The 13,405-nt window shown below is 43.0% G+C and overlaps 1 long non-coding RNA gene across 2 annotated transcripts in view; it reads right to left on the bottom strand.

The window, feature by feature from the left end:
* Positions 1–831: 831 nt before the first annotated feature.
* The window catches only part of LOC145716688 (uncharacterized), a 368,518-nt gene continuing 355,944 nt past the window's right edge, over positions 832–13,405 (bottom strand). For both annotated transcript variants that reach the window (XR_014139488.1, XR_014139487.1), the window contains one exon: positions 832–1,413. This is a non-coding gene — a long non-coding RNA (uncharacterized LOC145716688). The remainder of the gene's footprint in view (positions 1,414–13,405) is intronic.

The following is a 13,405-nucleotide window of genomic DNA, read 5'->3' as shown; positions in this document are numbered from 1 at the left end:
CCTGGTGATGGGTATTGAGGAGGGCACGTTCTGCATGGAGCACTGGGTGTTATGCACAAACAATGAATCATGGAACACTACATTTAAAACTAATGATGTAATGTATGGGGATTAACATAAGAATAAAAAAAATGTGAAAGAAAAAAAAAAGAATGTTTTTGTTTCACTAACTAGATCATAAATTAGTTTAGGGACATATAGAAAAGTGGTAAAATGCTTGAACTCCAGAGTCAGGAGCTTGGTTGGGATCTGACTCTGACACTTATTAGCTGTGGGATCTTAAGCAAGTACTTAACCCCTCTATACCTTCTTTTCCATCATCTCAGGAGTATCCTTGATCCAGAGAACTATGAACTAAACAGACTAAAATTTGCATCTACCTTCAGAATGCAGGCAATAGAGGCAAAAACACGTGCGTAAAGAATAATAAATTATAGATAGTGGGTCAGACAGTAAGGACTCAAGGAGAAGAGCAAAGGGAGAAACCTGGATGTGCTGGTCTGTCTAAGAGGTCCTGAGTCAATTCTTGAGGGATTTTATCAAGGAAGAGAGCACGTGTGGAGTGATTCTGAGCCCATGCATGCTGTGTGGACAGAAGTGACAAGCAGAGGAGCCTGTTATGACTGGGGATGCGTAGGTCTAGATACAGGTTTATGTTCGTGGTAAAATGAAATTTATTTCTTTGAGCACATTGGAGGCAGTTTCCCTTAAGTGCATTGGCCATATTTTCTCAGCCTATATATGTTGTACCTGGTTTTATGATGGCGCAGATTACAGGACATAGAGACTACCCTGGAAAACATGGCATGTGACTGCCATGCCCACAGATATGCTGGAGGCAAGACAAAAGCTGACTAGGCCATTTTTCAAAGCTGAGAAGAGAGTGGGGGTGAGTTCTATATGTGCAAAAATTATCTTCATCACAAGGCAGGAAAAGAGACCTCTGAGGATGCTGTTAGCCTCCAGAGGAGGCTGCATTCCTTCAGTGGGTAATCAAAGGTACCAGAGAACCATTCAAAATGAGGAAGGTTGCATATGCATTGGGGCGGTCCATTAACCTCACGGCTTCCAATTCCGTGATATTAAATAGCAATTAGAACATCATACATTTATTTATTTTTCTGCCCCACCCCTTGGGCCCCTTGAAGTCACTTCATATTTTAGTCTTGATGGGACATAATAGAGCCAAGAATTGCAAACCCACCAGACTGGGGAGCTTTTGGGGGAAAGTCGCATGAAGGGCACATTTTTACTGCAGTAACTAACAATTATCTTCAGAGGTTTCAAAACCTGCCTCATAAATGTAACATTCCAATCACACTCTTACCATTTAATGGGGAGATATGAAAATTCAGTTGACAGGGATGTCGCTTCCATGAAGGTATTTTCATCTGGAATAGGCACTGAAGACACCTTTAGGAGAAAAAGCCCATGTGAACACACTCACTGGACTCATGAGTCTGATCCTGACTCTGTGGACCTCCCATCAGCCCTGCACATGTCCTCCCAAACAGAAGTGGTGCTCGCTCCCCACAGACTTTTCTTTCCTAGTCCCGGTCTGAAGTGCCCTGTCCTGTCCCAGCTATACTCTGCCTGCTGGAGCCTCTGTCCCTGCTTTAGGAGGACTACTCATCCCTCACAGCCCAGAGTGATTTGCCTTCCTCCCTGAAAACATCCCTTGCTTCTCCAGCCCGTTCTCATCTCTTCTTATTCTAATTCTTATGGCATTTAGAGCTTAAGCTTCATAATTAAATTCTAAATTATAGACCATTCTATTGATATTAATAATATGATTTTAACATAATGTGCTATGCACTATTACTTCAAGTACACAAAGCTCATATCCCAACTAGGAGCGCATAATGAAAAGGGCCTGTTAAGAATAACTGGGGGGGGGGGTGGACATTTCTGACATTGTATTGGGTCTTTAGGGGAGATATTTGGGCTGGGGTTCCCTTCGATGACGTTTAAGCAAGTCATATGTCTGCACTGATTTGTGAATGTGTCTGTGAGCATTTGTTTGAGTTGACTGTTCCTTTACTCTAGAAAAGCACTTTGGATTACATTTAATTCTAAAATACAAATTGAATGCATACTAAGGGTAAGATACAGTGCTAAGTTTGTTGATGGAGGAGAGGTAGGCAGGGGATGGAGGAAAAAAAAAAACACCTGAAAATGTATCAGAAATCTCATCTGAGATTCTGACTTATCTGTGCATACTTGTGAATTCTTGACACATAACCATCCCCTAGTGGGCCCAGGGGCTGTGAGTGCAGAGACCTGCTTCTGATGTGGGCATCAGCACAAAATGACAGTAGCTCTTGGGTCAAGTCACAAACTCCTTTGCTTTTAGATGCCATGCACTCAAAGCAGGTACAGAACAATTATTTCCAGAGTGACATCCACAATTAGAGGATGAAGAAGAGGATGAAGAAGATGATCCACTAAGGTGTGGGAAGAGAGTATCGGAACTTGTATTATTAGTAAAAGGATTAAATTTCTAACGTTTAATTTTTAATTTGCTTGGAGGCCTCTTCAGTCCTTCAGCCAGAGTCACCTAGCTCACAGTGGTTTTGAGGTGACCAGAAAGGAGGGTGAGGATTCTGTAGCACAGGGGATTTGGTGATGTGCCATCGCTGCTTTATTCTTTTAGTTTATATATGCCCAGGTAAGGGGATTTGTGGATTTACTATCTTCTTTTAACAAAACTGCCCTTCATAGAACAGAGAAGTGACTTATAATAATTGTGTGAAAAAACTGGGGACTGAAGAGAATGCTAACCATACAAGCCCCAGAGAATCACCTTGGTAGGACGGGCTGGCGCTCACACTTGTCTTCCTCACTCTGCCTTAGCCCCACTGCCAGGTAAAAATAAGGGTAATCCCATCAGATGTAAAGAAAGGTCAGTCAGTGAGCGGGAAAGTAAACACCCTCTGAAAACGGGTGTTTAGAAACGGTTCCATCTCTGTGTGATATTCTTGCCAAAAATTATGATTAAAGTTCTCCTATGTGAGAGCACACTGAAAATGTCAGGAAAATTTTTCTAACCTGCTTGACTTTAGATAAGCTAGAAACTGACTAGCAAAATTCCAACAAATAGTTTTGCTCTTTGGGTACATAGGATTGAAGAGTGAACGCATGACTACTCGGCAGAACCAATTGTGCCTTCATCCACAGGCATTGTGTGTCTTCCTGAAGTACCTTTAACAGGCAGAGCAGCCATGAAAACCAAGGATCAAAATAAACTGAAATCAGTGCTGGACCTTACAATTGTTCTATCACAATGTATTAAACCAAGACTTTCTGAAATGTGAAGCATATTCAGGCTCAAGGCTTTCTCTGGAAATATTACTATGAATAATGTTTTCAATTTCAGCAAAAGGTTAACATTAAATTGTGATTACATAAAATAAAAAGGCAAACGTTGATTTTATTTATTTCTCATTTTTAATTTATATTTTAATGTAAGTTTTACAACAAATACAACATATTAACTTATAATATGTATATATGTATATGCATATATACATATGTTTATCTATCTATTTTATTTATAGGGGGGCAGCAAGCTCAATTTTTTTTCCTGATGATGTATATGGCCAGAAACTGTTGGAGACCACTGGATTTGAGCTATATAAGCTGCTTTTGAAAGTATTCTATATGACCATAATAATAGTGATAGAGAATGCTATTTGAGAAGCAAAGTACAAGGCTACTGGACCACATGATTGATGATCAGTGAGGGCAATTAACTGCAAGCAGGTGCCAACAATAGATTTGATTAAAATGGGGATGGTTCAATTTTTCTAAAAGAATATGCTGCAGATTCTTCTCTCTCCTTCTTAAGAGCCTGTTGCACAACTCAACTTGCTTCTTCTTCCTTACTGCTCAGTGCCTGTTTGTGTTCACCCTCCTCTCCAAACTGGACAGCTCTTTGCCTCCCAAACAGAACTGGTACTCGCTCCCCACGACTTTTCTTTCCTAGTCCCGGTCTGAAGTGTCCTGCCCTGTCCTCCTGACCTTCTTGTTGTACCCAAATCTTGCTCATCCCTCCTGACCAAGGTCAACTCTCTTCTCTCCTTCAATCTTCTCAGACCACTTTAGCCCACAATTTTCTCTTTCTTTTCTAAACTAATAGTTTCTATCTCTGCCACTCATTTGACAATCAACTATATAATGCATTGTGACAGCTCTGATATTACATTGTGCCATAGCATTATTTCTCTCTTCTCTTTTTAGTTTTTTTTTTAATCTATTTCCTCTCACATTTTTCTTTATAACTGTAACTTCACTCAAACCTGCTTTTTGGTAGGGGTGATATTTTCCCCTTCTGATATAGTCTTTCTTAATCAGTGCTCAGTGAAGATGTTCAATAAATATTAGTTGTTAAAATAAAGGATGGGCAGTTCTATTGGATGTTGCATTTCTTCACCTGAAATTAGAATGACAAAATATACTCGTGGGGCTGATAGAAGGATTAAATGAACAATATATATAACGTGCAAGGCAGGGGCGCCTGGGTTGGTCAGTTGGCCTTCTGCTCAGGTCATGATACCAGGGTCCTGGGATTAAGCCGAGCCCCACATAAGGACCTCTGCTTCTCCTCTGCTTGCCACCCCCCCTGCTTGTGCTCTCTCTCTCTCTGTCAAATAAGTAAATTTAAAAAAAGTGCAAGGCAGAATGCCTGCTGCTTGGTAAACCCTGGTAAATTTTATATTCCCCAGAATTAACTCATTAATGAAAAGTTTTATGTCACAAAACCACTTGGTTATTTTGAAGCAGCAGTTGGACAGGAATGAATGATTTGAGTCCTGCTTTATTCATTTATGCACTTACATCAGTCACTAAAGAGGAGGTTTTATTTTTTATTTTTTTTTAAGAGGAGGTTTTAAATTTGTATTTCAGTGTGCCTTTTCTTCTTATTTTATCAATTATTATTCTCTGAAGTTTTCTTCCTATGATCAAGAGGAGAGATTATAATTTTCTTGACTCATTGATAATTGATGCTAATAGTATGATGGTCTCTCTGACAATTCAATACACTGACCACCATGAAAACACACACACACACACACACACACACACACCTGCAGTGCCCTTAATCAGACCTGAAGCTTCCTGCTGACAGATATTTAACTCATTAATTCTGTTTGGCTGTTGGTCTGACACCATCACTATAATATAATATGAAGTGCTAATTATCACAAAATCCAATGATACAATTTACCAGGAGAGAAAAACCTGTTTTTCTTTCTTTATTGGGAGCTCCTGCTCCTTCTCTTAAATTTGGTCAGCATTTACTATGATAGAAGAGGAAACCGCAGTTACCACATTTGCCTTGAGCCCTAACTAATGCGAACCACAGTTCACTCTCAATCTCTGTTATTTTTCAGATAATTCAGCACATCACTGGGTGCTTAAGAGTTTCTGTTGGTAATCTAAGAAGACAAAACAAATCTGAGATCCTGTATCCCCTCGCACAGGTCCTGTGACGATAAGCAGCGGAGGCCTGTCCCTCCCTCCTGGGCTCTGAATCCATTTGTGAGTACAGGCACTGAAGAGCTGGCCATCCATTTCATCCTGTTTCCTAAATTAAATGGGCTGGTCAGTTTCAATATTCCTCTCAGGTCCAGATTTCTTAACAATAAAGCCACCCTTGCCAGACTTCCTTAGAAGAGCGTGTGTGGCTCCCGAAGTCTGGAAACTGCCCGTTGCCACCTGGTCCAGGCCGCTGTTCCTAAGCCCACCCACAGCGGGGCAGTGCTTGAGAGAATCTCCTGCCTCTCCCTGGTGATCACCTCGCTGCCAGGGTTCTACTAGTCACCGAGTCCTCCTATTGACCCAGGCGAGGTCTAGTGACCCCGGAAAGGCATTTTCTTTTCCTGTAGTCAGTTAACAATCGAGAAGCCATTTTTGTACCCGGAGGCATCATTAACCTCATCCATTCATTTGCCAGCCCAACTAAACCGTGAGTTTTCTTTCTGTTTCTCTCCCCACTTCACCCTGCCACAGATGTGACCTAAACTCCTGAGCCCCTGGGGGGCGAGTGGGGAGTCAGAAAGGGTGGGGCTGGTGTGGGAGAGGGGGCAGCTGTGCGGGAGAGGAGGGTGGGGGCACGGGCAGAGCTGCCCAGGGCCCCTGGAGTGAGCCCTCTGCCTGTCAGGCCATCCCTCTCCCTTCTTTCAATACAACTCCCGTCACTTGATTCCTTAGTCCCAGGAGCTCAAAGAACGCAGCAGTGGGAGAAGAAAGGCAAGGGAATTTTCCAGGGCACAAACCTCCTTAAAAAGTTCCCTTTAACTATGTGCAATGAATGAAATATTGAACAGCCAGGATAGTATTTTAAAAAGGGATATTAAACAACAGTGCAGGACTGTCTGGTTATATTACAATGTCTATCTTTTCATGTGTCAGCAACAAGTAACGCTGAAGGAGGCCTAATTAACATATTCACATTGGTACAGGTAGTAAAACAGTTATGCTTTGCATTGCTCAGGATGTTCAGAGCTGAAATAGATAAACTATGTGGGAGACTAGTAATAGGTAATTATTCTCTACTTACATATTCAGCCTCATAATTCTAAATTAAGGTAAGTGGAAAAAGCTTATAAAATATTCAAAGCTCCTTTATCTTTCCTCCTCCCTCTTATTAGAAACTGTGCATGAATTTGCATAGAATAAACTGAGCTCATAAATCAAAGAAGAAACTGCAAGAATGCTCTTTGTAAGTTATAATTTAAGGTTAACTGTAGCACATTTTGCTTACTGTATTATTAATGACTTTCGTTCACTCATGACAAGATTACATATTAAAAATTGTTGGTAGACAAAACTCAGTTCATAATCAATTTGCTTCTTAATGTGAGCAATCTGCGTGCATCCCTACAGCAGAGGCAGGTTTAGCGGGGATAATGGAAGGAGCGCCTTGGGAAGGACGGTTCTCCCACAGCGGGGCTCCCGCAGGGGCGTGATTGACAGGCAGCTCCGAAAGGGGCTTGAGTGGCTGCTGAAGGGCGAACCTGGACGCCTGCAGTCAGCGCCCGGGCTGCTCCCCGAGGCCGCGAGTTGGGCTCCACACTGAACCAGCCTCCTCTCTCCGTCTTGCTCCCCCAGTGCTGGGTACTTTCCAACACTGGCCGGTGCTCGGTGTCTTTTCATCCTCCCATTCTCATTTACGAAAATTCGTCACATCTCTTTACTAGAAAATGTATTTCTTTTCCACTATTAAGCAAACTCAATTTCCATACGCTTTCTCAAACAGTTGCCCTTCTCATTTCCCCTTGTTCTCCTTCCTCCGTTTCGCGGTCTGTTTAGATTTCCAGCCAGGTCCTCTCCGCACTCTTGACTTCTGGGTCTCATCATTTCCGCTCTTCCTTGGAAACGCTCCTTCTCCTTCACCAGAACAAAGGATCGCCAACCCTGTCCCTGCAGCCACAGCGCCCCCCTCCTCCGCCCACCCTAGGGTCAAGTCTTCCATTCTAGTCTATTGAGATCCTCGCTGCCTTCTGAAGCACTTACCCTCACTCCCAGCCGGAGAAGCAGAGAGACCCACAGGATGTTTCCGGGTTATTTTACCGGCAGTCAGCATGGGCGGGTTTGATCTTATACTTGAATCTTGTGCTTCAGCCCTGGCTCGGCCTCAGGTAGATTTTTGGAGGGAGACAAGCTTGCGTGTCTTCTGAATGTGTAGGAAAACATCCGGAAATCGTACAGTGGAGTGTTACAATGCTCTATTTCATTAGCGTTTTTAATCCTAGCATTATAGATTCAGATGAATTGGCACCCATTTATCTACAGAATGTGTTCAGATTATGTCAAAAGCCTAATCACACTGGAAACACTTGAGGTTGCTGCTCCTTGGGATGAGGAACCTCTGATGTAGACATAGTAGTAACCTCTACAGTCCAGAAAGCCTTGGCTATAGATTCTAAAATATCACCAGGGGGATCAGGGTGGAGAACTGTATCTTATTTGATACCAATTTCTAAGTAACAGGACTGACTTCCTGTCTTGTCCTCTCTAGACTCAGAGGTCCTCAGCCCCAGCACCCCGACATGCAAATACTCCAGAGAAACAGGAAATATTCAGAGGGACTTAATCCATGACCCCTATATCCTTGAACTCGGCACAGCCTACTCAACGGAGCTCCAGGCTTATGCTTTCAATGTCCTGCCTTACGTCTCCTTGCAGTTCCCACATAGCACCTCAAAATTACCAAGTCCCTCCCTTGTTCCCCATCCAAACAACCCCTTGGACATTCTGTCCCCAAATATGACCATCATCCATCTAGTCCCCAAGCCACCATCTTATGAGTGTTCCTCATAAGCAGCTTCCAGGCTCCAACCCTCACAAGTCTACCCAACATCTTGCCCTCATGTGCAACCCCTGGGCCTTAGCTTAGCACAGGCTCTCATCTGGGGGCCACTGTAATCATCTCTTGGCTGGTTCTTTTGCTGAGGTTATTAACTCCCTATCTAACATTTACGCTGCTGTAGGATGGTTTTCTAAAACAAATTTTGGTCATGTCATTTCCTTATTTTAAATCCTTCACTGACTCTTTGAATATCTCAGTTGTGGATACATAACACTTTATGATCTTCCTCACACCTACCTTTCTATTATCCTCTGCTTTTCAACTACAGGCTTGTCCAATTCAAATCGAACATTTCTCTCCTATCCTGTCTGTGGGTCTCTGTCTCTCCTCTCTCTCTCCTGTAACACCTAAATTTTAGACATTAACTCTTTTTATTTCACATTTAGCCAGAGGCAGAGCTTTTTTTCCTGTAATGTTGCCAAAATGTTAATTTAATTCATTAAAAATGTATTGTGCATCTATTATGAAATTCTAGGAGTTGGGGGCGGTGAAGACAGTTGAGTAAAAGCAGAGAGAACAGGAAAACAGAGAAGACCCAGTAGACTTAGAGAATCGTTATCAGCCCCTCTTCCCTTCCAAGAGCATAGCAATCAGAAGCCCCAGGGAAAGGTCCTGCTGAGCAGGGGCCACTCTGCCCTGGGACCAGCTGCCATTCTGGATGGTCTGACCTGTCTCCGGGTGGAGACTGAGTGATAGATTCAAAGTGATTGGCGCACAAGAGCTATTCTCCCAGTTTTTCAAACTCAGAGACTCAATACTTAAAATTAACACTTGAAATGGGACTCTTGTTATTATGGCATTTCTTTTTCACCCAGTTCCATAACTCTAGCGGAGCTGCTAGGCTAATTTGCCCAGTTCAGTTTGTCACAGGCCAGTGTTTGGTTCCTCTCTTGCCAGGAGGTTCATCACAGGAGAAGGCTTTCATGTTCATTGAAGTGCCACATTGCCTTGAACCTTGGGGCAACAGTGCTCCAGCAAGCCTGGAGAGAGAAAGGTCCCTGCTCCCCATCTACATGAGTTTGCATTCTCGTTTTGAGTGGAGCATTCCCAGAATATGCGGGAGTGGGAATTAAGAAAAAAGGGAACAAAGGTGAGGGGGCTGCAGGGGGGTGGGTGGGAAGAACAGAATGAATGTCTGTATTTATGCTACTTGCTATAGACGGACAGAAAACTGTAAACATTACAATATGGAATTGCTTGGTAGCTCATTTGAAAGTTACCCTCCAAAGTCACAAAATCATTCATAATTAATTGTTGATTGATGCAGATGTATGCCACTGGAGTTCCGAGGGGGTGAGATCAGTGTGGACTGAGGCAGTCCGGAGGACCCCGAAAGAGGACCACACTGAAGTATGGAGTGGGAGGAGCAGTGTGGTGAGGGAGTGAAGGCAATGGTGTCCCCTGGGTGACAGGAACTCACACTTCCCTGACGCTGCCCAGATGGTGGGTGGAAGCAGAAGATAAACCGCATTTGGGCAAACTGTCCTTGACGCAGTGCACGTGGAGAAAACCTTTCTTGAGGGTTGTGCTGAAGTCCCCTGGGTCTAGTCCTCCAGCTTGTATTCAACTCTGTGTTTTGTATGGAAGTATATAGAGAGCTTCTTCATTTCCCTCCTATCTAATTCCATTCCTCTGGAGGGTGCTCACTGCTATCAACACTTTGTCATGGATTTTTCCAGCTCTCTTTTTATTCATTTACATATGTAGATACCCCAGATACATATTCATGTATATACGCACATCCATAGAAATTCTAAACCTAAATGGGATCATCTCTATATATATACTTCTAATGAGTTGCTTAATTTATTGCTTACACATGTACCTTGATGATCCTTCCTTGTCAGTTGCATTCATTCCTTTTAGTTCCACAGTGTTCTATAATATGGACAACTCAGTATTTATTTAAGCACAATGTTACTGATGGGCACTTAGGTCATTTTCAATTTTTCCTTAAGGCCAAAAGCATCTTGATATCTACAATTTGGGACCAAATATGTGTTTCTCTGTAGGACAGGTTCATAAAAGTAGAACTGCTAATTTTGGTAAAAAGCCACTGGATTACCAAAAAGTATATAATATGTGCCCATTTCCCCACATCAATGTTATTATTTTCCACTTTTAAAATTGATGTGAAAAATGGTATTTTATTATTGTTTCAAAATATATTTTCTTGGTTACTAGTGAGGTTTAATATATTTTTTATGTGATTGGTTATTCAACTTTCTCAGGTCTATTTTTATTGCCCCGAAGAAGCCATTTGTCTCATTTCTATTCCTCATTAATTAGAGCTAAATTGGTTTGACTTCCACTGAATTTTTCCTAACCATCAAATGCCTGAGCCAAGTAATGTGAAAGTGTTAAGTGAGTTAAATAATCAATTGATCAATATGTATTCACTAGGCAATTAATGCCTCTAGTCTGTGCTGGCTATTGTTGGGGATATGGCTCTGGCTTTTAAGAAGCTTATGTGATCTTTTAGGGTGATAAGACTCAAACTGTAATCAATGACAGTACTGCTGTTTACTAGACCCCAAGGACTGTAGACAACAGGGAAGAGAGGGGCTCTGTAGTTTGGAGTAGCTGGGAGAGGCTTACTGAAGGAGAGGTAGTTGCACTTAACCTTGGAAGCGGGATGTTGGAGGAAGATTAGTGCATTTTAGACAGGAGAGACTAGTGTAAGCCAGGGTACTAAGTGGGTAAATTGTGGCTTTTAGAGGGTAGCAAGGAGTGCAGCCATCTTAAAGCCCAGATTATGGTTAACCATAGGATTCCATGAATTCTTGAGCTGCTGTGAATACTCCCCCAGCCCCATCGTACACACAGAGACTCTGTTTCAATCAATCCAGCTAGGTGGATTTGCCTCTGCTCATTCCTGTGGTAATTTGCCTTTGTGAGGCTGTGTGTCAGGGAGTTCAGCTTTTAGGCTCCCGGCTCAGGGGGGCAGATAAGGACAGGGCGAGGCTCTACCCTTCAGAACTCCACTGGATCCCCCAGGAAGCTGCTGGATCTGGGACCTGCCTGATTGCAGCCCCTAAAGCCTCATCATTTTGTCCAGAGGTGCCGTTGCTGCAATTACAATCCAAACCCAGAGTCAATTACTCACTGTGTGAATCACCCCCAAAAGATTGCTTTTTCCTTTTCCATTAGTATCACACATAATTGCACTCTGTATGGTTCCTAAACTCTTATTCCTGACTTCAATGTCCATGAGGATCTGGGGTGATTATAAAGTCCCTTCACCTCCTATCACTGACCTCACTGACACTTTCCATAAAGTTCTTGTACTATTTTCTTCATTAACAATACACCCACCTCCTACCATTAATTCTTCAGCTCCTTGTGAGGAAAGAATCACTGTGTTTTCCCTGCTGCTTTTTCCCATATGCTCATCCTTTCTTCTTTGTCTTTGTCTCCTTATTAATGGGGAATGTTAACACTCACGTACCCTAGAGTTAGTCGTAAGGATGGTTGTTGATTTTAATGGTTCTGGCTTTCTGTTTTATAGCCACTATCAACAGCAGACCCCACACTTGCCCATCTCTTGGCCCTCAAGATCACCACAAGCTGCCCCAGGGCATGACCTCTTTCAGGCTTTCTCTCTGACTTATTCTCAAGCCGCAGCTCACCCCTGCTTTCCCTCTCCTCTTGCCCTTCAGGGTGGCTGTCCTGGGTATCACCTGCCTGGGGGCTTATGAAATGAGAGCAACCGGTTCATCATAAATAATTTAGCAGCTGCTAACTACCACGACATGGATTACCAAAGGTGAGTCATGGCGAGTCTTCCACAGCAACAGAGATGGAGAATGGGAAGAGGCAAGAGAGATGGTTGGGTAAGGTATCAACCTAACTAGATGACGGAAGGGTAAGGAAAGTCTTCCACCTGCTCTCCAAAGGGCTGTGGGGACTCCATTCCATATTTGGGCCAGAGCTCACATGTAAAAGGCCCAGTCTGGTAAAAACATTTTTTTCATTGGTAGGGAATTTTGGGCAGTGGTGATATTTCAAGAAAATCAAAATAGTAGTGGCTCTTAGAGACATTTCATGTGGAACTCATCTACCAGCAGAGGAGTAGATGGGGCGGGGGGGGGGTGAGGCATTCAAAGGGCAGTCAGAGCAGAAGTATGACATAACACAGTGTGTGAATATTCCAGGCAAGCAGATGAACTTTCAGGTCAGGGCCCAGGGCAATGAAGTCCTGGCAGCCCAAGCCAAGGGACATCACTGAGACCGAGCAAGCAGAGCAGGGCATCAGAGCAGCCATGCAAGGAGTATAAGGGTGTTCAGAGAACACAGCCAAGTCCAGAGTTACTTAGGAGTTTCATTAGTTTTTTTCTCCACAACTGAAGTCTCAGTCTAATTCAACAGGGTTTGTTGTGTTTTGTTTCTTGCAAATTGCCATCATCAAATCTTTTTACTTTAGTTTCCACAAAAGGAAGAAAGAAATAATTATATTTCTTTTGCATTCATATTTTATCAGTTTGCATATTATTTCATTAAAATGTGTCATTTTAATTAAAAGCCCCAAATGCCAAAAATATGTTTGGTCATTAACACAACTGGACTCTTGGTGAGTATGGAATTCACAGGTGGGAACAGAAGTATGTGGACAAAACCAGAGCCTCGCCTCCCAGTCACACATGGTTAGTATGCTCTGGGCATAAGAGCAAACACCAATTAATCCTAAGTGTGAGGTAAGTGTCACCTACTATCCCTCACTTGACTGACTCTCAGCCAAAATAAGGAGTAAGGAGCATAACGTCCTGAAGGATGAGAGATCAAGAGTTCAAGGAGGAAATGTGGCTGAAGGATTAAGGATGGTAAGAATTGCTTATAATCGGGGGCGTCTGGGTGGCTCAGATGGTTGGGCGTCTGCCTTCGGCTCAGGTCATGATCCTGGAGTCCTGGGATCGAGTCCCGCATCGAATCCCGCATCGGGCTCCCTGCTCGGCGGGGAGTCTGCTTCTCCCTCTGACCCTCCTCCCTCTCATGCTCTCTGTCTCTCATTCTCTCTCTCTCAAATAAATAAAT

The sequence above is a fragment of the Leptonychotes weddellii genome, chromosome 13 (assembly GCF_054177405.1).
Source record: "Leptonychotes weddellii isolate Sample4059 chromosome 13, ASM5417740v2, whole genome shotgun sequence".
Classification (NCBI taxonomy): domain Eukaryota; kingdom Metazoa; phylum Chordata; class Mammalia; order Carnivora; family Phocidae; genus Leptonychotes; species Leptonychotes weddellii.
Note: the sequence above shows the minus strand (reverse complement) of the source record. Positions and strands in the feature narration are given on the sequence as shown.